This window comes from Pelodiscus sinensis, chromosome 2, assembly GCF_049634645.1.
Source record: "Pelodiscus sinensis isolate JC-2024 chromosome 2, ASM4963464v1, whole genome shotgun sequence".
NCBI classification, from domain to species: domain Eukaryota; kingdom Metazoa; phylum Chordata; order Testudines; family Trionychidae; genus Pelodiscus; species Pelodiscus sinensis.
In genome coordinates, this window is record NC_134712.1 from 96,824,723 (window position 1) to 96,850,141 (window position 25,419).

The following is a 25,419-nucleotide window of genomic DNA, read 5'->3' on the forward strand; positions in this document are numbered from 1 at the left end:
CACACGCCTTTTTCCGAAAGAGCTCTTTTGGAAAAAGGCTTCTTCTTTATAGAAAGAGGTTTACTAACGCTGGAAAAAAACTTTTGATTTATTTTCAAAAGAATGCGATTGCAGTGTGGATGTTACTCAGGTTTTGTCGGAAAAATGGCTGTTTTTCTGACAAAACTCTGTAATGTAAACATACCCTGAGTTATTTTGGGTTTGTGGGGATCAGGGACAAGAGTGTTTTTCCATTATCTGGTCCTGATTCAAGGACACATTTAAGCTGGCATATTGTAAATTGAGGCCTATGCAAGATATCACTGTAAGCATGAACTAAAGTGCGTTTTTTAAAAAATTTGGAGTCAGGTGGAAGGAGTGTTAGCACAGTAGAGTGACTCAATGTTGGTGCTGCAAATTCGAGACAGCTTGTATTAAAAAAAATCCAAACCAACCCCAACTTCTGTATCTAAGATGTGGAGGAACAGGGCAAGCTGCTGGTAATCTAGTGTATGATTTGCACACACCGTTACATGCACACTTCCTGCAAATGGTGCGTTTTATTAGCATTGCAGTTCTCAAAGGAGCTTTGACTGACTTCTTGTAGGGGAAGAGAAAAAAGCACCAGTGAATCTAATTAAGATTCATCTACCATCAAAGAGATGGATCTCAACATCAGGTAATTTTAAATGAAGCTGAAGCTGCTATTACACGTGACTTGGTTAGAGTTCACCAGGGAACAGTGATGTGAGCTGGGGATAGGGATGGAGGAGGAGAGGGAGAATTTCAACTTTAAAAGTGGCAAGTGAGGTGCTCGTGATATTTTTCCTTCCAGCTTTCAATGTCGTGATGGTTAGGCTAAAATCTAGAGAAGATCTCAAATGTAGTGGACTGTAAATGGGATGGTAAGTAGTGTCTTTACCCCTTCTTTGGTAACTAAGCTTTCAGCAACATAAAAACTTTTATTAACTTTGCAGTAAAACATTTTCTGCATAATCCACTTTTATTTGGAAGTTTTCTCTATTGCGTTTGGCCTCTGACCCTGACTTAATTTAGTGTATGTTTATGAGCATCTTTCATACAATGGTTTAAAAATATTCTGTCTGGGTGCCTCCTAGAGGAAGGCCACCAAAATCTCCCCCTTACAGGCAGATTGATTTTATTTTGTCATCAGATGGCACAAATAGGAGAGTGTTTGAGTTGAAGTCTAGTGTTAGCCCTCATTTTATGTTGTGACACACCAGAGCATTTGCCCCACTGTGAGGTAACCTTGTCTATTCATTGCCATTTTCTGGTGGTGTCATAACAGCAAGTGTAATGAAATGTGATATTAAGGTGACTAGAAGACAAGTCTGTGACAACATACTATGATCCAAGTAGAACCAATGCCTGCTTTTCCAAAGTCTCTGAAACACTTCAGAGCACAAGGCAGTGGCACAAAAGCAAGAAGAGCCTGGCAAAACTTCACAGATATTCATAGGCATGCTTGAGTATTTAAGGGGGAAAAAAAGATTAGTAACGACTTCCAAAGTATTATACTCACAGTTGTTCCCTTCTTCACGTGCACTAGTGCAAGCTAATTGGTCTTCACTTCCTTTATGCATCCACGTCTTCAGCTTAGGATACATAACTCACATGGCCATCAATTATCTCACAGGATAGTAGTAGCTGCAGCCGTGTAGGACTTGTAATGGTAGGGGCCATCACTTAATTAGTTCTGCAGGATTCATACTGAAGCTGTGTGATAAAAAGGTTGACAACTGCAAACTTGTATTTACACAGTGCTTTGTTGTCATAAAAATGTCTCAAAGTGCTTTGTAGGAAAAAATGCATGAATGTAAACAAAAGTGTACTCTCTAGGAGATGGCTAATGATTAGTACTACCATACTTCAAACAAAATTGAACTGTGGATACTTAGGTGTATTAATTAACAGGAAAGGTTATGTTTTCTGTAAACATGAAAATGACTTTTTTTATTAGTCCCAATCCTGCAAGTCTTACTAAGATGAACTCCCACTGAAAACAGTCTAATAAAACTCAGTTAACTTTAAGCAAGTTTTAGGTCTTGACTTAGCAAAGCACTTAAGTAAATACCTAACTTTTGAACTCATCGCAATTCAGCAGTGCACTTAGACCTTAGTTCGGCAAGGTATTAAGCACAAACCTAACATTTTAAGTATGTGAACAGTACAATTGACTTAAGCAGGGCTACTCATGTGCATAAAGTTAGGTATGTGCTTAAGTGCTTTACTGAATCAGGAACTCACTGAACAATTTTGCATGAGTATTTTATGTATTACAAGTTAGGTAATAATGTGAAAGGACTCAATGGCTGTGTCTACACTGGCATGATTTTGTGCAAATACTTTTAACGGAAAAGTTTTTCCGTTAAAAGTATTTGCTCAAGAGAGCATCTATACTGGCATGTGCCTTTGCTCAAAAGATTTGCTTTTGTGCAAAAGCATCCGTGTCAGTGTAGACGCTCTCTTGTGTCATTGGCCATTTTAGTCATCGGGCTTTCTTGCGCAAGAAGTTGATGTTACCTTTTTCCAGCTGTTTTTCCAAAAAAAGTCACTTACGTCCACACTCCAATCGTGTTTTTTCGAAAAAAAAATCAAAAGAACAGAGGGGTTTTTCTGACATTGGTAAACCTCTTTCTATGAGGAAGAAGTCTTTTTCTGAAAGAGCTCTTTTGGAAAAAGGGGTGTTGGGCAGGGAAGAGGGAGTTCTTTTGAAAGAAGAGGAAAAAGCACAGGTGCCTTGGTGGCCACTGTGTCCATAGTAATCACAACTTAAATGTGAGAGAGCACCTATTCAATGTGGACACTATCTTTTGAAAAAGCAGATCGCTTTCCAATGTGCTTTAGCAGTGTGGACGTGCTCTTTCAGAAGAAGATTTTTCGGAAGATCTTTCCAGAAAAGCTTCTTCCAAAAGAAGCCTACAGTCTAGATGTAGCCTTTAAGGGAAGAACATCAATCTTATGAGCTCAAATTACTGGATTAGAATCAATTAGAGCCAGGTTCTGCCCTTAGATAGTACACATTTCACTGACTGATTGCAATTTCCTTTGTCTTCAGCTGGAGTTGTATGCACACCCATCAGAAAGCACAAATTGACTCCTAAACACTTTTTTCTGCCATTATAAACAGCAATGGGAAACAACTGGCCCACTTTCTGCTTGAGGCAATAACAAAATTCCCATCTAATTCCCCCAGATTTTGGTATCAGGTCCAAAATCTTATCACAGTGTTGGTGATGAAATCTGGTCAATAAACTAGCAAAACTTAAATATCCTCCACTTGCAGAACTTATGATCTTAATTTTTCAAATAATTAAAACATCAAATTCAACAAAGCTGTTAATGATCTTATTTCACATGGAGGTAAATGATGATACAAAGCTATTTGACTATTAAAAATCTTTATCAGTTTCCTATTCCTTCCCTCTTTGCTTTCTAAAATGTTTTCTAGCAAATGGTTAGCTGAGCTAGTTTCTTGGAACATGGACCTTTTCTTAAGGTAAGTGGTCTTCAGCTTTGAGGGGAGCAGGCATGTACTTTCAGCTTTCTCCTCGAGTACTCCATCACTGTTCTGTCCTTCCCACAAGGCCCTGACTCCACCCACCTCTTCCTGCCCATGCCTTGCCCCCTCCTCTGAGCACTTCACTCTGGCTCTGCCTTTTCCTGTCACTGCTCTTCCGCCTCACACCCACCATCTCACAACTGATCAGCAATGGGCTGGAGGAACTGATTAGCAGGGTCCCATTGAACAGCTGACTAGCAAGTGGCTAATGGATGCTGAGCACCCAATATTTTTCTGTGTGTGGTTGCTCCATCCCTGGAGCATATGTAAACTGTACACCTAGGCTGCGGCTACACAGTAGCCTTCTTCCGGAAAACCTTATGCAAATGAAGCATGGCGTGGAATAGCACCACGCTTCATTTGCATAATTAATTAGCAGCCGCTTTTGCTTAAGAGGCTTTTGCGCAAAAATGAGCCGTGTACACAGCTTCTTTTTGTGCAAACCCCCTCTCTTGCGCAAGAGCTGTTCTTCCTCATTTTTTCAGGAAGAACGTCTCTTGTGCAAGAGGGGGTTTTTGAGCAAAAAGGAGCTGTCTACACAATTAATTATGCTGCTAATTAATTATGCAAATTAAGCATGGCAATATTCCTTGCCACACTTCATTTGCATAAGCTTTTCTGGAAGAAGGCTACACCTGTAGCCCTAGTGTGGTTCACTGTCCCATGCAGTTGCACCTAGAGCACAGCAACAGATAAGATGAAGAGACCTCCACAGGCTCAGCTGAGAGGCAGCTGGCTTTATAGCTCAAGCTGTAGAGGCTCCTATACTAAGCTTTAGAGGTCCCAGGTTGAAATCTGCCTGGTGGTGGTTACACAGTCATGGAATCAGCACCTATGTGAAGAAGGATGGAAGCATTTATGTCCCTTATCAGTGACAATGGTCTTGCTTAGCATTGTTTTTGGCCAATAAGAAGGATAAACACAAGAGCTTGTTCTTCTATATGAAAAGTTTTTATAATTTATATTCATATTATATTAAAGTATCCTGATACTAGTAATCAAAGAAAATTGTACTGCCACCGCCACAGCCAAATTTTGTTACCTTTATGCATTGTGAAGAGCACTTTGTTGCGCATGTAGTCCCTCTGAAATCAATGGGACTTTTCACATAACAAAGTGCTATTCTGTGTGAGTAAGGGTATCAATCTGGTCTTCAGTCTTTTGTTTGTGTTTCTGGTAAAGATGTATAACTCTGCAGTCTAAATGGTCACTCTATGCTTTTATTGCAGGATTGCATCTATTAAACTCCCAATAGAGGGAATTATATTCTCTTGTTTTTGCTGATGATCTAGAAACATTAAAGTTTTGGATAGTGCCCGCTTTTAAATATATTTAATTAGGTGGTTGTGTCCCATTTACAGGTCTTTTTGGGGAGCAGATTGCTTGACCCCCTCCTAAGCCCATAATCACATGTTATTTGATTTCTAATCACACCCATTGGCTTTTCCTTGTCTGCAGATGAATTCACTTTCAAATAACTTTCCTTAGTTTTGACCTTTAAAGAAAGAATGCAAAGCACTGCTATCAGTTACAGAATGACTTCTTCTAGGATTTTATGTCATGAATTCCCAGCAGGCTTCTGGAATCAGTTGGGAAATGTAGATAAAGATCTTGTTGGTCACCTTTATACTCTCCTTCAGGATTTCTCCATCACTTGTAAATTGACAGGAGTTACCTAATTCCTTCAATAGTTATAAGGGTGAATCAAAGTTAGCTAACATAAAACATATCCCAGAGCTTCTCCCCTCTCTCGCTCCTGATCAAACCCATTCCAAAATCTTTTAGGGATGTATTTTTAAAGGGCATTTAACCCATCCTCTACAAACTGAACCAAGACTGTGCACATCACAGTTTTGGGCACACACTTTATGTTTGTACATTTCAAATGTCTGATTGAACTGTAGAGGAACCCTTTGTTAAGAAATTAGGTAGTTAAGGCATCTTACTGGAATGTGGTCACAGAAGTGCAAGTCTTTGGGGGTGCCACAATAACATGTGAAAATGCACTTGTCCTCAGATTTCTGGACACAATAAACATTCTGGACTTGAAATGTTCTGAACAGTATCAAATCTGATTTTCTCCACCAGGAGTATAGGTCATGATTGCTAGAAAAGCTTTTCAGAAGGTACTGGGGTTTTATAAGAATATGTATTGCTCACATTGCTGACTCAAATAGTAATAAATACACTCTACCTCTTATGCATTAGAAGCAGAGGAAATTTGAAAGCCGAATGGGCGAGAGGTTTACCAGTTTGAGATGTGGTAAGAAATCTTCTTGCTGCAGTATGAGCAATTTGCAATTTAGCTGAAATGTGTTTGGATAGCTACCTAAAAGGGCAAAGATTTCTATTTATCAGAAAAGTGTCTCTAACTCATGTCATGAAGCATGTTATAAATATATGAAGAATAGACTTGGATGTCTATACTTGTAAGAGAGTGTACAACTTCTGTTCTCCGTGAATATGAAAATAAACCTTTAATTCTATGGGTTTGCAAATACCATTGGTTTTAGGCCTTGTCTTATAGTTTTAGAAGAAAAAAAACCTGTGTGTCCAGTCCGCTGGTGTGTGCAGTTCAAAGATGAGGAAAGTTGAGAAAAGTGAGGAAGTGACACATGCCCACAACCACCTAGTTAGTCAATGATATTGCGAAGACTAGGACTCAAGACTCCTGACTCCCACTTCTATGCTTTAACTACTAGACTACACTGTCTCCCAACTGCTGCCTTCAGATCAGTTGCAGCTGTTCAGCTTATACAAATCTGAAAATGTCAACTGAAATTGCCTTAGAGGAGAAGACAAGGGGGAAAAATGCCTCTTAAGCTTGATAGGGAAGAAAACAGGGTCCTCAGAGACTGCACTGGCAAAAGTCACGATTCCTTGTTTCATTCTCTGGTGCATTTGCAGGCTTCGGAGCTGCATAAGGAGGGATAAGGCAGGTAAGTGGCAACAGAAACACTTTGATTCCCACTGATAAGTGAATGAAAGGAATAGGGTGAGCACGTTACTTGCTCCTCATGACATATCTGTAGGTGGATTTGGGGAAAGGAGTGGTGGTGTTAACTTGCAAGATGACTTTGATAAGTTTCTTTCTCTTTCTTTCTTTCTTTCTTTCTTTCTTTCTTTCTTTCTTTCTTTCTTTCTTTCTTTCTTTCTTTCTTTCTTTCTTTCTTTCTTTCTTTCTTTCTTTCTTTCTTTCTTTCTTTCTTTCTTTCTTTCTCATTTAATGTATGCCATTTTTGCAAAGTAAATCAGGCAGAAATATACAAGAGCACTTGAAAATGAAAGCTATTCTCTGTAATGGAAGGTGGCCCTTACCAGTTATCTTCACCTACAAGTCTTACAGATATGAATAATAACTTCAGAAATGGTCCTTAGATAAATATTTTTAAAATACCTATCTGCCTTAATATTACAAAATCCTCATGTGGGGAAAAAAGAATTCTGAAGGAAGGAGAGAGAGAGAATTGAGGGCTGGCAGGATGCAAATTCCACACTCTAGATGTGTCTAGATTACAGGGATTTTTTGAAAAAAGTGGCCTTTTTTCAAAAAATCTTTACCTGCATCTGGACTGTCACCGTGTTCTGTCAACAGTAAATCGAAAGAATCCAGCGGTTTTGTCGACAGTTGAAAACCTAGTTTAACGAGGAATAACGCCTTTTTTTGAAAGTGCTCTTTCGAAAAAAGGCGCTATGTAATGCAAACTGTGCTTTTCCGAAACAGAGCATCCAGACTGCCTGGGTGCTCTCTTTTGAAAAAGCGGCTTGCTTTTTCGAAAGTACTGGTTGTAGTCTTGATGCTCTTTTTCAGAAGAGCCTCTTTCGAAAGAGGCTTTCAGTCTAGATATAGCCTCTGTGACCCACTGCTGAGCAAGTCGAATCTTTTGCCCCTGACAGATATGTTGGTGCCATCCCTAAATAACAGATGTGTACATATCAAGAGGAGGTTCAAAAATGCTGTCTGGGTCTGTGCTCTTAAGGATTTTAAAAACCAGGAGTGGCACCTTAGAATGAATCCACTACCTTTTAGGCAGCCCACTGGAAGGAAAGTGGGTGGGCATGATGTGAGCAGGGCTGCTCAAATCAGCGAGTAAATGTGCTACTGCCCTCCAAACAAGCTGCAAAAACTGATATGCCCAGTTGGGAGTAAGACTAATGGGAAATTACAATAGTCATGCCTTGTGATCCCAACGGCACATATTGATGTTGTGCAATCATCAAGGGAAAAGGACCGAGCGGGCACAAATTGCACAGCAGCAATTTTTCAGCCACACATGTGGTTTTCCCTGGATATGATGTCGCAAAGTCTAAACCTAAGGTTCTTAACTTTACTCGGCTCTTTTAAGTTCCTTCAGTCAGTGGTAACAGAAAGAGCCGCCCCCTTAACAATCTTATTTATATTCCAGCCAGACTTCTGTATTCCCTGAGTTAAGGAAGCGGTATCTCTTATTTTTAATACTATTAATACTAAAATAATTTGGTAGCTTTGTCAAGTCTCACCATCTTCCACCTTTAAAAAAGAGACTACGCATATTTGGGCATCAGAGTGATAGGAACAATGAGTATTTAAAAAAAAAACCTGTTATGACAAGTGACTAAAAACCACAAATGAATGCAGAAATCTGCTATTTAATGTAGTGTATGCTGGTATTTAAGCAGGTCTATATCTGTCAAACAAGCCGCTTTTTCTGAGACTGGCACAGACTGTTCTGCATTTGGTTTCCAGAATCAGCAAATTACATTGGCAGAACAAAGCTGTCATATTTGGTTGTATTTTGCTACATCCATTATCTCACTTAAGTTTAGACATCTTTTAGCAAAATCAGATCCCACTTAAAGACTGCCTTATTTTGCAACATTTAACAAAATGACAGGCTGCTTTTAGAAGAAAAAAGTTCATTAGTAAGCAATGAGTTGGTGGGAAAAACTCCACCACTACTTCAAATGTGAAGAATGAAGAAATTCTGTAACCTTTTAACAATGGGCCAAGAAACATGTCTCGGAAATGTATTAGATTACACAAGGATACCAAGTAGTTTCAGTAAACAATGCTAAAGGGAATGACAAGAACCAAGGATGTTGAAACTGACCAAGAAAGTCTTACTCCAGGCTCTGGTGGGGATGTGCGCCTCTATGTTAAAGATATCTCTTAAGGGACGTCTGTTCAGCTCTCTAAACCAGAGGACAGAGGTAATGGAATGAGATCTGGCATAGGAATAGTCAGGAAGTGCAAAGAGAATATTAGTTGAAGTGTAGAATCCAGACTTCCCTTTTCTATGGAGAATCCATAGTGTCACAGTGAAAAGGTAAAACTTTGAAAGAAAACAATATTTGGTAGTGTTAGTGAGCTTTTCCCACTCCCTGTATTCTGCTATAGCCTGAGCATTGTGACATATAGGGACACAAGAAATAGGCTTTTTTTAAAGCATCCTTCCCCTTTTCCTCTTTCAGTTCTTGTTTTCTAACCAACTACTTGCAGGTGCCCCAGCCTCGTAATGGAGGGATGGTGGAGTGATAGATCGTGTCTGTGTGGAGTGTGAATAGTGTATTGAATTGGGGTGATGAGAGGCCACCATTGTGCACAGCGTCACTGTGCAGACTTGTATTACAAAGGAATGGTGGTAAACCCTCACTAAGTGCAGTATAACCATGACCCATATCACGGGGCAGAGGGACACCCACAGAAATGTGGGGTTGTATCCCACGGGGGTAGAGACTATGACAATATTGCTTCATGGAGTCAGGGAGAAATCATGACATTAGAGAGGGATGGCCAATAAAAGCAGTGTACTGCTATCCCAAAACACTTCCTCCCTTCCTACACACTCACTTCTCTGCTGACACATACTGGCTTTCGGGTTCCCCTTAAAACCAATGAAACAGTATTCAATATTTTTTGTCACATTTGGCTTTCTTTTGTTGAACCTCTTTGAGAGAATTCACATTCTTGGAAAAAGTTACTGGATGCTCAGAAAGGTTCAGCTCGACCCTGCTTTATTCTCTGCATCTTAAATAGTACAAAGAAATGCTGTGATATTATGGACCCTTAATTATAGGGTCTGGGGGACAACCTGTCTCTTCTGGCATGCTGAATTCACTTCAGCTGCAATAATACAGACAATAAAAGTACTTACTGGCCAACCCTATCATTTTAATGAAATCTACACTTCAGAGTCTGTAGTGAAAAAGTGAGACTCAGAGGTGCTTATAAAGCATAATATTTTTCCCCTCTAAAGTTTATTGTGGCAGTGGTGGTATTGCTTTAAAGAGAGTTCTGATTGGGTAAATAGTTGCTAGAAGATTGTGTGAAGCAGGTGAATTAAAGCTGAATAAGCCTGGTTGGGAAGGTCATTCAAAAAGTTGTCGATCAAGTGTGCGTGCAAAAATCAGAATTTAAAAAAGTGTGTGTGTGTGTGTGTGTGTGTGTGTATGTGTATGTGCGTGCATGCATGCGCATGTGTGTGACGGAGAGTGTGTTTTCCCCCCACAAAGTGAATAATGTCATCGTTGATTTAATTAGCAAATTCTAGATGTGCTGACAAAGGAAATTTTCTTGGGAGATGCACTGTGTTGTGTCAGTGGTCTAAATGAATAGGCTGAGCTGAGTTCCTGGTAATAACAGATGAACAACACAACTCGCCAAACCTCAAACAGTGCATAAATCAATTTGCTGGGAATTAACCGCTTGCTTCAAAATTAGGGGTTACTTGACAGGATTTCAGTGATTAGGTTGTCAGGGACCTGTATTTCTAGCTGGGATTTATCTATCATTGATATAAGTATATCCCCTTACAGGGAGCAGATAGAGTATGGGTAGCAGTTCAGAGCAACCAGGCCAGAGGAAGCATGGTTTTACTCTTTATTAGCACCAAACGGCATTAGGAAGTGGACAAAGGAGGTTAGAAAGGGACAATTATCAAAAAGAAAATGTGCTGGCTTTGTGAACTGCTAATAGTGCCCAGGATATTAGTAAGAGAATTGTGAATGAGTGGAAGAGTTTTAGAATACTTGCACATCACACAGCTCTTCTGTGCAATAAGGAGCTTAACAATTTGTTAAATGAGATGCCTAAAAATGTTCAATTATACAGAGAAATTAATGAAGAGCAGTAAGCCACTTGGAGGTCATTTCATCTCATGAAAGTTGAATGTTTGTGTAATATATGCAGCCAGGGCTACCAATTTTATGATTTATCTTGTATTCCCATACACATCAGACAATGGGAGATGGGTGTTACTGAGTGCATAGCAGAAAGCTGTGAGAATAGGCACAGGCACAGAGATTAGATGCTATGGTAGAAAGAATAAAAAGAGATTATAGAACCATAAGGCAAAACACTGATAGTGCTAGTTCTCCGTACCATTGAGGATTTTGCCCAGAGATGATAGGCCAAGAAAATACCAGTTGGGTTGCTCGGTATATAACAGGCCTACTTTCTACATCATTCCCATGATATTAGAGAGAGCCCTTTTGTGCACAGGTCTTTCAAACTGCTTTCCTGGTAATCTGTTTCGCTGTCCATGTGCATTTACTGGAAAAGATGTTTTCTAAAGTTCTTCCAACCAGTCTTCCAAGCTGATCACCTGGGAAGTCGGGTCCCCAAGCTCTTCAAGTGATAGAACTCGGTGCATACATTTATAACCCACATCCTTACTTTCACACCATTTCCCAAGCCACCTCTCCTCTCTTTTCTCTCCTGTCAGTCTCAATATCAGTAAATGCTCTAAGAGAATCACCTATTCATTTCTCTTCTTCTGTTTCTGAAGGAATTCAAGGACAAATTCTCTGCTGTTGTAAAATGTTGCAGCTCCATTTAAGTCTTCAAAGTGCAAGGAAAGTAAATATGAACTCCATTGAAGGCAATGACAGCAGTAATTTACAACAGCAGATTCTTTGGCATTCTTAAAAGTTTCTGTCCTTTTTTTTTGCTCTGCTGTCCATTCATCCTCTGTATTCCTTCACAAGTTCTCCCTTCTGGCAGGTAGCATATCATCCTTCTACCCTCACTTTACTTTCAGTACATTTGGTCATCCCTTTGCTTCACACCAATGGTAATTCCTGTTCTTTGGAGTCTTTACTGCTTAGTACTCTCCCCATGATCCATTAGATCTTATTGCTACACCTCAATGTGTTCTTTTTGCACCCATAGTCTCTCTCTTTCTCTTTCTCTCTCTCGTTTTCCTCATCTGCTTCAATCAGAACTTGAGCTCACTCCATCTTAACCCTTTCTTATTCTTGTACTTAAACTGTTTCAGGAACATCCTATTTATGTTCGTTGTGTTTCCTTGTCCATCTCTTAGATTATCCTTCAAGAGCTCTCAATTTTGAGGTATTTTCTGGGCCCTGGTTCTTGGACACTTCTTACTTTCATCTCTTCAGTTACAGTTCCTAATTCTTAGCTCAGTTCTGGTCATTGATGTGAATGTATTTGCCTCCCTGGTTTACCTTTAGTCCTTCATCTCAGAGCCCCAGACAAGTCTTGTTACACATCCCTTGCCAGACCTTGAAACCAACAATACACATGCAGATGACCAGTCTTCACCTTTCTTTCCACTACTTGGGCTCTCCAGCTTTTGTAGGCTGTGGAAGAAGAGACTTATGAATGTAGACAACACGGTGTGGTCTCCAGATCGTAGCTCCATGACAGGACACTGATGAAAATTGTGCACCCAAATCCTCCAATTTCAGTGGAGGGAATAGAATCCTAAAGATGAATGCTAAAGATCTGAGCCTCTCAAATCATTCTAACTTTTTAGAAATCCAAGCTTATATTGAAACTGTTCACGGCATTTTCCCTTCTTTTTGAAACCAAAGCCTTCCTTGTAGGTAGACATAAATGCTGCTGCACAGAGGTTGCAGAAATCTACCTACAGAAAGAATGAACCGGGAGGGGCAGCAGTGGAATTATGAGCATCTCCTCCTGGGAAAGTCACCCGATATGAGCAGGGGTCACAAAATCACAACCTTAAAATCGTCACAAGAATAGATACATCCTGTACCATTTTCTGTCCTCGTTATGGTCTCTGTCACGAGAACACGGTGTCCCTGAAGCTCAATATTTGAGATGCTGTCTTCTCGTTTTCATCAACTAATCCCTGCTCTTGTGACAAAAGATTCTAAGTAACAGGAACAAAAATGGCCCCAAATGAAGCCATTCTCATGACAAAGACTATAATGAGAACAGAAAATGGCACAAAATCAATTCATTCTCATGACAACCTGAAGATTGTAATGAGGACACGAAAAACAGTCTGAAATTTATCAATTCTTGTGACAACCTTGAGACAGTAATGAAAGCAGCAAATGGTATGAAATTGGTCCACTCTCGTGATAGACATTGAAACAAAACCGGAAAATATCCCCACATTTATCCATCCCTTTGACAACCCTGAGAGTGGAACAAGAACAGAAAAGGTTAGGAAAATTAACCCATTCCTGTCACAAACAATCTGATAAGTATAATCACCAATTGTCCTTTTAAAATGGCACAACTGACAACAATTTGTGGAATAGTTTTGTACTAGATGACCCTGTGAGTAATTAAGTTTCAATATATATTTCAAACTAGCTTATATTTGGTTCAGCTACAAATTCTACCCAAACCTGTATTTCCTGGAAAGCAGGAAAATGTTATTTACTGGTTGCAGAGATAGGAGTTAGGTATCCTGCACTGGCTGAGACACTGCATTTCTTATTTTATTGAAATATTCTGTTGGAATTCCTGCAGCACTTATATGCCCCGAATAATGAGTAGATATCCAACCACTATGCCAGGCACTGTACAAACACAATACAGAGACTGTCCCTACCTCACAGAGCTTACAAACGAATCACAGGAGACCACACTTTCTCTTCCTCCATGCACCTACAGTTGCATGCATGCACAGATCTCCTATTCCAAACGTTCATTTTCATGTTTACTTGCGTAAAAGATAGGAAAAGTTAAAAATTCAGGGACTTTATTTTCACCCTTTCACGCTTGCAGGTAGGCCCCTAAATTAGTAATTAGGCACCAATATATAGGAATTAATTTGGGGGATAGAAAGAGTATAGAAAAAAGCAGGAATGTGAGTGAAGACCAGAAGGAAGGGGGAAGAGGGAAGGGGAAAAAGGAAAGGGAGAAGCGAGATGGTTGGTAATTGGATATTAGAAAGAAAAAGAGATAGGAAAGCACTATGTAAGAAAAAGAGAAGTAGAAGCAAAAATGCAGTAAAAAAAGAGGAAGGAAGCAGACAGGAAGTAATCATTAGTGCAGAATGGAACTCCATAAAATCAGAGCTGAGTTAAGATCCGTTTAAAAATGTATCCAAAATCTTTGGCTGGCACCTGATGTATGCCCTTTGTTTCTGAGAACTAGTGTGGTTTTTAAATACTCAAGCAAAATAGAAGAAAGAACAGCAGAAAGAGAAAATCATTTTGAAGTCCCCTTCTATAAAAGCCAGTATCCCCCGGAGTGGACAGGCCAGCCTTTCAAAAAGTGTAAGTGCTTAACCTCAGTTATGTAGGATCAAAGGGCAGCACGCTGGATTGCTGGACAAGGTCCAGAGAGGGAGAAAGTGTCAGAATGTGTATATAGGAAATATGCCGAGGCCTTTTCCTGAGCTCCCAGTACCTTTTCTATTCACTCTTCAGTTATACAGTCTACTGGCACCTGCATACGTGTTTTGGGGGTTCTTCACAATGTTCTATAGTCTGAACTTAGTCTTCATTTAAGAATAAATCCACACCTCCTCTCTAATGGGGTCTGTCTCTTTAAAAAAATATCAGTTGTTACAGTCATTGTTGCCCCACTGCCAGCTTTATGCCTTCAACTAATGTGCTTCTCCAGGAACAGTCTTTAAATGAGAAGTTACGGCTGCTTTTCTGATTGAAACAAACTAGTGTTGATTGCTGATCAGCCATCTGTAAAGGAGGGCATCTCAGGAAGGATATGAGCTAATGAAAAAATGGACCTGATTTGAAAGTGTGATGTGCTTCATGCCACAGGCCAGTCTGAGTGGCATGAGATTATATCATTGCAAGTGAGAGGTAGATTGAGAATAAGTAACTTCTGTCTTAAAGATTAAATGGCAAATTTGCTATTAAATGTGAAAGACATAAAATGGAATTAACGCTTTGAGGGTGTTAGCTGTGGTTATATACACTCTGCAAATGGCACTTCCATCCTGTCACTTGCATTGTCAAACTGCACACTCTTCTCATTGCAGCTCAATTAATACTCATTCAGAAGTATCAATTAAAGAAATGAGAAACGAAGTGCTGACCCTTAGCAGCCGCCTACACATCACCCACTTCAGAGGCACATTTCGTGTGGCATTACTTCTCCAAATGACCTTTGGAACTGGTAAAATATTATTGATGAAATCATTAGGTTTCTCGGTAACCAATTGATAATTCTCATGTAGGTGGCCAGGTGCTGATAACATTACCCTTGTTGTGACAGAGAGTGGAGATGGAAGTATGTGGGGTTTTCTAGGGGATCCTACATGTTATGTCCTGCATTTCCAACACCATTCTTAGCACAACCAAATAAGCAGCAGTGATCAAATGAAAAAGAACATTCACTTTTAAATGTAGTTGCTGTGTTTTATTGTATGTTGTGTTATGCTGAAATTCATTGTGTTGTCTCATTTTTGTAAAGCATCCTCCTGTATGCTTGTGATATGTGACATGATATAATGGGAATTGGGCTGATATGAAAAATTTGGATCCGAATGTGGATTTTAAACCCCTATCCACTTTTTGTGCAGGGGCAGTTGGATCTGCATTTTGCTTTGGCTTGGTTGGTTATAAAGATAGGGTCTAGGCACAGACCCTATCAATAGTGGCATAATGTTTAACATTAAGTATTTTCCAGTAGAACTTTACATATAAAAATCTAATTTGGTTGATGAATTTAGTTCACCCAAGAGCGAAAGATTAGTAGCACTAGCTTGATCATAGTGCTGGCAGGCTTCCCCACTTAACTTTTGGCATGGTGTTAACTTGCTACTCATATTCATTTTTGTTCTAAGATAGGGATGATAGGTCTCCAGCATTAAGAGGCCAGTGTGCTAACACTGGATCTTATCAATTTCTACCTACTACATCAATCCCACAGTCATCATTTCAAACTGAATGCCCCAGCAGTGTGTGCTGTGTTGCAGCCATGTTTATCCCAGGATATTAGAGAGACAGTGTGGGTCGGATAGTATCTTGGCTCAAATAAGATATTTTATTGCACCTTGCCTCTAATACTGGCAGACTGAGATTTTCAGTGTCATTTAAAGGATTTAGATTCTCACATGCCATAATTTATTATAATTATGTATTATTTTATTTTATTACGTTGGCAATTAGGAGCCCTTGCACTGAAGCAGGACCCCACTGTTCAAACAGACAGAAAGCTGGTCCCTACCCTGAAGCGCTTACAATCTAAGGCTATGTCTAGACTACGCTTCATTTTTGAAAGTGAAATTTCCAATTTCACTTTCAAAAGCAGGTCTTTTGAAAGTGAAAATAGTCTGGATGCAGGGGGGTTTTGGGGTAAAAAAAACCTTTTTTGAAAACGCTCTTCCTTTAAAAATGCGGATTACGCGGTTTTTTGAAAAAGGGTTGTTTTTTTAATACCTCCCCCCCACGTCCAGATTCCTTTTACTTTCGAAAGACCCGCTTTTGAAAATGAGATTGGAAGAAATCTCACGGAATTTGCATATCCTCTTATGAAAATAAAGCGTAGTTTAGACGTACCCTAAGTAAAATTATTGGCAGTTAAGTGTCCAAATTAATTAGATAGCTCATACATAATGTTTATCTAAGGGTATCTAAGACTAAGCTCACCAATGCAGCAGATTCCTCACTAGAAATGAGGTGCTTAGGAACTATGATGAATTGGGCCAAATAAACACATGGCTTAACTGTACACTAATCAGTGGACAATATATGCATCATGCAGTAATTGAAAGGTGCATAGTGACTAAGGAAGGGAATCACAGGAAGAGAAAGAGGGCTTCATGTTTAAGATAGTTGAATGTTGCCCTGGAAAACTGAACTTCATTCCTGCCTCTGCCATAGACTTCCAATCTGATGCTCGGTGAGTCATGGGAAAGGAATAGATAAGAAGACAGAAAATATCACATGATCTGAGCAGCTCCATGGTATGCCCATATCTTGAACATTGTATGGCGATCTGGCTACCCCATCTCAAAAAATATACAGAAAAGGGAACACAGATGATTTGGGGTATGGAACAGCTTCCATATCAGAAGAGTTTAATAACTCTGGGACTTTTCAGAGTAGAAAAGAGGGACATGACAGAGGTTTATAAACTCATGACTGTAGAGGAGAAAGTAAATAAGGAAGTATGATTTCATCTTTCTCATAACAGAAGAACTAGGGGCCACCAAATGACATGAATAGACAAAAAGTTTAAAACAAGCAAAAGGAAGCATTTCTTCACATAACTGCACACTGTGGAACTCTTTACTAGAAGATATTGTGAAGGCCAAGATCATAACAGGGTTCAAAAATGAACTGGATGAATTCATAGAGGATAGGTCCATCAATGGCTATTAGCCAGGATGGACAGGCTGCCCTGGTGGAACTGGTATAAAGGGCACCCTGAAGGTGAGGTGGAGAGGTGGGTTCTGGCATGGCCCAAGGGATAGGGCACTTCCCTGAGGAGGGCAGGGTGTCAGGCTCAAGTTTCCCCCTCCCAGGGAGAGGCAGGACAAAGGGCACCCAGAAGGTGAACTGGTAGGGCAAGTTCCAGTATGGCCTAAGGGATAGGGCATTCGCCTGGTCCATCAATGGCTATTAGCCTTATTCTGTGTTTGCCAGAAGCTGGGAATAGGCAGTAGGGAATAGATCACTTGATGATTACCTATTCTATTCGTTCCCTTAGGATGATCTGGCATTGTCCATTGTTGGAAGACAGGATACTAGATTAGATGGACCTTTTCTCTGACCCAGTATGACCATTCTTACACTCTTATTTAAACAAAACTTTTTACAGGTTGTTATGGAGTGTTCCTCATGTTCTGGGTACCCAATGTGTGACACCTGAAGTCTGATTTTCAGGAGTGCTGGACACTAGCAATTGCAATTGAGGTTAATGGGAGCTGTGCTTGGTACATAGAAAGTGCCATAAAATACTTAACGCTCTGGATAATGAGAACTTAATGTCCTCAGACCGAGCACCCAAGATTAGTTGAGGCATTTGACAATTTTGGCTTTAAACTCGTGAAAAATAGGGAAAATAATGTCACTTCGCCCCACAGTGGCATTTTGAAGATAAATTCATTATTTTTGGTAAAGAACTAGAATACTATCATGAAAGCACCTCATAGGTATTCAGTGTAGAGTTTGGGTAGATCTCAGTAAATATTTAATTGGGTAAATACTGAAAAGTGAGGGCAAAAAAGAAATAAGATAGCTACTCATTTAGTCAGGACCTATGGTAAAATAGCATGCCATAACATCATTAAAGATATCATAATACCACGTGCACAAGGGGGCTGAACTGTGGTTTCAGGGATGATTTTAATTCTGTCAATTCCTAACTTTTGGGTGCATGATGTGGCAACTTCAAATTAGTCTTTTAATGTATATTTATGCTAATGATAAGGAGTGAGACACCTTCCTCTCTGTTTCAAAGCAAGGTATATTGTATGTAATGTCTACATTATCTCATACGTGTTTCATGTTTGTGATAGTATGTGGGTACATTTTGGAGGCACTCAGTATCAGAAAAATGATTATGAAGAGAAACAAATGAAAGTATGTCTTTCAGATAAGTTAAATATTCTTTTCTTGTTCCTGGAGTTACCATTGTAGGGCAGGGGATGGCAGCTGCTATTGGATCTCACTGGAATGAAGCATAGATTGATAGATAGATGTAGCTGCATTATGCTCATCCCCCAGAATTCCCCCCTCTGAGGATGAAAGTGTAAAAGAATGTGAAGGTGAAAGTTAAAATGTATATGAATGTTCCTTTCACCTGAGAGAGAACAACTAACGAACCGGCTGGAACACAGTATTTTCTTTGCAGGTGTTCCATCAACTTTATAATGACACATCTTGGAATATGAGAGTCACAGTGGACTCTCTTGCTTAACTGTCGTCATCACTTACCATTTGCAGAATGGAAGGTTTGCTGATCCCGGGTCCATGTGCATGACTCACTGTCCATGGCTTGCAGGGAATAACAATATCTCTTAAATAGCATGATCTCACAATCAAATCCTATGTACTTTGTGGCATGTAAGACAAAAAAAAGTAGCAAGATCTGCACCTTACACTTCCATTTTAAGGCCAGAGCTGCCCAGAAAATTGTACAATGGCAAATTAAGGAATTATAGAGCATTGTTAATTGGTTATGAAATCACTTAACCACCAGTTTTGGTGAAATCATTTTAAAAACGAATCACAAAGTGAAAATCTACAGTGAATTTAGTATGTTTATTTTCATCTTAGCTGAGGAATAGCATGCCTGTGAATCACAGGTGCATTTCAGGCAAGGATTCACTTTGGTTTGATCCCGTGGTTATTTGCATAAATAGATCACAAGGAGGATTACAAGTGGAGGTGGCTAGGTTTTCCCCCTTTCATGCTGCGCATTCCTGTAGTGTTTTGGGCCTATGCAATGGGTGTTGCTTTTCACTGCAGCACAGTCTATAACTCTCACCATGACAAAAGTACCTCTGCTTTCTCAATTCCAAGAGATGGAAGGACAAGTTGCTCTTGTCTCTGCTGTTATATTGAACTTCAGAAGCTCTCCCTCTTGCTGTTTCCACTCTGTCCTTTTAGGAGCAGCAGCCCAAGAAACCCCAGGGAACTTTCTCCATTTCTGCAAAACACAAAAAAGAAGGAGAAAGGCCTTATTCATGTTCCCCTTTAGTGTTCCCTCCTCTAGATTAAATATCTAGCAAACATGACATGTAAGGAGAAAGAAGATTGGAAAAATTGGGTTAATTTATTGTTTTCATTGTTCTCCTTTGGACTTCCTCCAACTTATCCACATCTTTCCAGAAATGTGGCACCCAGAACTGGGGAGAGGTAGATACGTTGGAGGGTAGGGATAGGGTCCAGAGTGACCTAGACAAATTGGAGGATTGGGCCAAAAGAAATCTGACGAGGTTCAACAAGGAAAAGTGCAGAGTCCTGCACCGGGGACAGAAGAATCCCAAACATTGCTACAGTCTGGGGAGTGACTGGCTAAGCAGCAGCTCAGCAGGAAAAGACCTGGGGATTACAGTGGATGAGAAGCTGAATATGAGTCAACAATATGCCCTTGTAGCCAAGAAGTTTAATGGCCTATATAGGTGCATTGCCAGCAGATCTAGAGAAGTGATTACTCCTTTTCAGCACTAGTGAGGCCACATCTGGAATATTGTGTCCAGCTCAGGGCTCCCCATTACATAAACGATGTGGATACATTGAAGAGTCCAGCAGAGGGCAACCAAAATGATTAGGGGGCTGGAGCACATCCTCATGATTTATGAGGATAGGCTGAGGGATTTGGGCTTATTTAGGTTAGAGAAGAGAAGAGTGAGGGGGGATTTCATGGCAGCCTTCAACTACCTGAAGGTGGGTTCTAATGAGGATGGAGAAAGGTGGTTCTCAGTGGTCATAGATGACAGAGTGAGAAGCAATGGTCTCAAGTTGTAATGAGGGAGGTCTAGGTCATATTGACATATATAAATGTAGGCTTCATTGGTCATGTTGCACTGTATGAGGAGTCACCCAGCAATCCATGAAGCCCTATCCCAGTATTCACTGGAATGCATTACCTGGTAGCAGCCTCCTTTTAGTTTGTTCTAAAGTCCTGATGAGGAATGTGGAGGATTACCACTAGGGCAGTGATCTGAAACTCAGAGTATTTTGATTCTATTCACAGCTGTGCCACAGACTTCTCATTGTGACCTTGGCTGAGTCTCTTCATTTCTTTACCTCTGCTCCCCTGTTGTAAAATGACGATGATAATATTTTCCTGCTGTTGCCAGTGTTCTAATTCCAGAACTATGGGTTATAAATGGAGGAATCTGTTGTGGAAACATTGAGGCAGTTTTGTCTTATTAACAGGGATGAATTGCCAAAGGCAGAACCCCCTACCCCCCAAGATATACAAATAAGTTTGAGAGAGATGCACAAACTAGTAATAGAAAGATTCAGATTTAGGGTCTGTCTATGCTGCACACTCATAAAGTGCTATGTAGTATATATAGGCTGAACATGCCCCTAGCACAGGTATAAAGGGCAGTACAGAGGATGAGACACTGCTTAGTTGAGTACAGACATCCTGATCCTGTGGGTAGTGCTCTATATAGTTTTCTAAATACCTTACCAGTACCTACCCTATCAACCAGTGTTAGAGCCATTCCCCACCACAGGAAAGGACTCTAGCAGTGAGGAAAGAATCCGGTAACTCCCATTGCCAGAGTCTTTTACTGATGTGCAGCTACACACAACAGTGGGGCTGTAAGCTGCTGTTCACTGCAGCATGTAATGACTCTACATGGACTCTACATGACGCTACTAGTGGTGTGTGGTGCAAATATAGCCCTAATCACTGGCTAGATTCTTTGGATTTACCAAATCAAAAAACCCAACCCTCAACTTTTCCCCCTCCCCATGGTTATAGTAGTAGAGGTGATGGAAGTTAGGACTGGCAAACATCTATCTATGACTGCTTTTTAAGGATCATAACTGCTCAGATGTCATTATCATAGCTAATTATAAGATGATGATATTCCTAACCTTGGACCTCTTGCAGCTAGCTTGAGATGCCTGCACTTGCCAGTGGGGAGCCATGCTAATACACAAGGTGCAAGAGCTAGGTTAACCATAGTGACTTTCCTTTACTACAAGGGCATCATTGGTGGGGGGAGGAGCTAAAACCCTTAGGACCAGGGCACTGCTTGATCTTCTTCTCCTTCCCCTCACTATCAGGGAGTGAGAGGCTTAGATTAAATATTATCTAGGCCATCTCTGACGGATGTTTGTCTAACCTGCTCTTCCTGGCAGAGATTCCACAACTGGCCTTGGCAATTTATTCTAATGCTAAACTACATTGATGATTAGCACTGGAATAAATTCCCGAAATAGTCGTGCAGTGTAGAAGTACCCCCAATGTCCATCCTGAACCTCCTTTGCTTCCATTTAAGCTGATTGCTTGTTATCCTGTCTTAAGCAGCTAGCTAAGGAGAACTTTTTTTCCCCCTTCCTCCTTGTAACAACCTTTTATGTACTTGAAAAACAACTTTACTGAAGTGTGGCACCCAGAACTAGACACAATACTTCAGTGGAGGCCTAATCAGCACAGAATAGAGTAGAATTACTTCTTGTGTCTTGCTTGCAAAACTTGTGCTAATACATCCCAAAATGATTTTTTTCCCATTTGCAACAGTGTTACACTGTTGACTCATATTTAGCTTGTGATCCAACATGACCTCACGTCCCTTTCCACGTCCCAATGGCTCTTTCCTATGCAGCCATTTCTCATTTTGTACATGTGTGATTGATCGTCCCATTCTAAGTGGAGTATTTTGCAGTTGTCGTTACTGAATTTCATCCTTTTTACTTCAGGTCACTCTTCCAATTTGTCCAGATTATTCTGAATTTTAATCTTTCAGAGCAACTCTTCGTTGCTTGGTATCATCTGCAAACTTTAAAAGTGTAGTCTTTATGCCATTATCTAAATCATTAATTAAATTATTGAACAGAACTGGACCTAGAAACAATTCCTGCAGAACTTAGCTTATGCCTTTGGATGTGAACCACTGATAACTGCTTTCTGGGAATGGTTTTCCAGCCACTTATATATACCCAACTTAGATTAGCACCATGAAGAAGTATTGGCCAAAGATGGTATTACAGTGGAGTAACTAACACAAAATGTCTGCAAATAATTCTTTTAATAAAACTGTGAATTGATTTTTCTGTGTTTGTGATCCTTTCTGTTAATTTTCCACAAATATTCTAGTGAATGAATTGATTTGTAGGAATGGTCATGGAAACAGAAGATCTAAGCAACATTTTCAGAAAATAAATGTTATACTCATAAATGTGAATATCCCTACCAGCAACCTGAGCCTAAGAGCTAGGTTTGACCAATCTGGGAACAAAAACAATAGCATGTGATTTATGTGTCCAGTCAAAATTAGCCCAAACTGCTTGTGAAGAAGCCTCAGCACAAGAATTATTAGCAGAAATTATTCATTGCGGGTCATTTTGAATAATGAACAAATCTAGGAAAATAATGAACTGCGCACACACAACTCTCATAGAAGAAAGATAGAAGCTAAAATTCATCAAATTCCTTGTTACAAATTATTTGCTCTGCTCTGGGTTTGGGTAGTACAGAGACTGGAGCCTGACACTTACAGAATAATTAAAATATTAAAATGGCTCAATTTTAATCTTTGATCACATGTCTAGATCTCTTTGAAGAAATGTCATGTTTACTCATGATTCATAATAAAGAAAAGTAGAAATGTCATTGTTAGAAGCACTGTTTTCACTCCATCTCACATCAAGATTTGCAGGCAAACACTTTATTTTTAACTTTCTAAGGATGTGTTCCCAGGAAGAACTGAGGGCCATCTTTTCCAAACTGCCAGGATATCCTCAGAAGAGAAATCAGAGCCCTTGTATGCACATCAGCTTATTTTTGGGAGGCTGCTGCCTGATTTCCCTTTTGCCTTTAGAAGCTGGTCTACAAATTTTATTGCAGCTGGAGGTTATTTATGGTAATACGTTATAGTATACTAGTGTTGTAGTGTATTTTATAACAGAAACGATGCCTTAGTAACAGGAGACTGCACTTCAACATTCTGCTATTAACTCCTAGTTGACAAATGGGAAAAGTTACCTCCTTCATCCATTTTGCCAATTAGAGAAATGAGATTTACAGTGTGTCTGTGCTACATACTCTTGCTGCTGCAAGGTACATCAGTATAAAACCACCACAGTTAGTATATCACTTGTGCATAGCTGGGTCCTGCTATCAGCACTGCGCATACTCACCAGGAGGGACACAGTGAAAACCAATTCAAGGTTGTTGGTAACATTCACAAAGTAGCTGCTAAAGGTAGAACATGCTTCTCTGCCCAGGAAACAAGCACGGAGTGGTGGAATTGCATCGTAATGCAAACTTGGGACTATGAGCATTGGTTGAAGAACTTTCAGATGCTCAAGGCCATGTTCCTGGATCTGTATGTGGAGCTCGCCCCAGCCCCTCCAGTGCAGGGACACAAAAATCAAAGAAGCACTGACCGTGGAGAAGCAAGTAGTGATTGCTCCATGGAAACTTGTAATGCTGGATGGCACTTCCTATGTAGGAAACTATTTTGAAATTGTAAAATCCACCGTGGGAGCTGTTGTCACACGAGTGCACAGAGCTGGAAACTATCACCTGCTATGCAGAACCATGACTCTCTCAGCAATGTACAGGATAAATGGATGGCTTACTAGCAATGAGGTTCCAGAACTGTAGTGCCCAAGTTTCATTGAAATCTCTCAAGAAGATTTGAGGGACACCCCTGTGTACATAAACAAACTGCTCCACATTCTCTCCTACCTGCGCACCTCTGCAGGGCAATGGGTGCATTATTTTAACACCTGACCAGCTTGACACATCATATCTCAACAGACAAAGTTATTTTTCTATGGTTATGTAAGTGCTGGTGGATCACAGGGAATGCTTTCCTGACATCAAGGCAGGCTGGTCAGGAAAGATGCACATTACTCATGCTTTAAAGAACAAGGGTATGTCTACACTACCACCCTACTTCAAACTAGGGTGGTAATGTAGTCAACCGGAGTTGCAAATGAAGCCCAGGATTTGAATTTCCCGGGCTTCATTTGCATGTTGCTGGGCGCCGCCATTTTTAAATGTCCGCTAGTTCGGACTCCGTGCCCCGCGGCTACACGCGGCACGAACTAGGTAGTTCGGACTAGGCTTCCTATTCAGAACTACCGTTACTCCTCATTCCACTGTAGCCTTGAGGAGACTGTTCAGAAAGCAATGAGCAGGGACTTACTTTCTTAAACAGAATATTGCCACTGGTGATTGGAAATACCAGTAATGGTAATGGGAGACCCAGACTACCCCTTGATCATCTGGCTCATGAAACCATCTCAATAGCTATTTCAAAATAAGACGAGTGTAGATGCTCCACTGCTGCTATTTTGAAATAGTCCCTCATCAGGGCCAGTCTAAGTTATTCCTCCCCAGTGCCTCCTTGGGGCTCTAAATTGAGATAGCACGTCTACATTGGGGAAGCCTGCCTTGGACTAATTTTGAGGCTTCCCTGCAGTATAGTTATGCTATTTCGAAATAAGCTGTTTTGGAATAACTATTCCAGAATAGCTTCTTTCAAAATTGATGTGCAGTGTAAATATAGCCAGAGGAAAAATATCCCAATGATTATAGCTGCTTGCTGTGTTCTGCATAATATCTGTGAAGAAATACAGGAGAACTTGCTACTGAGGTGGAAGTAGAATGGCTGTCTGCTGAGTTTGAACTGCCAAGCACAAGGGATCAGTATGGAGCAGTATGGCTCATGGAGTCTTTGAAAGACTAACAGTGAGCCACTGTCATGTGGTGTAGGGTATGGTGCTCTACCTGGCTCTGTAGTTTGGGGATTGTTAGGAATTGTATGGTGTTTGGTGTCACTGACAGTGTAACTGTTAATCTTGTAGTGCTGGCTGTACATTCATGATTAATCCTATGATTTGTTTCATAATGTACGATAACAGGTGAGTGCTTTTGCTACTGCGAGGCATTTTGCAACACGTTAGAAACGCATAAAAATAAATTATTTTCAAGACAAAAGAGTTGAATTGAATAATAACAAATTTCAAAATTCAGTGCAAGT

General features: G+C 40.2%; 1 long non-coding RNA gene across 1 annotated transcript; it reads right to left on the reverse strand.

Moving 5' to 3' along the window:
• Nucleotides 1-18,981: 18,981 nt before the first annotated feature.
• Nucleotides 18,982-20,539, reverse strand: LOC142826750 (uncharacterized). Its single transcript, XR_012900982.1, has 2 exons — nt 20,332-20,539; nt 18,982-19,388 (listed from the first exon to the last, which is right to left on the reverse strand). It is a non-coding gene; the product is annotated as an uncharacterized LOC142826750 (long non-coding RNA).
• Nucleotides 20,540-25,419: the final 4,880 nt, after the last annotated feature.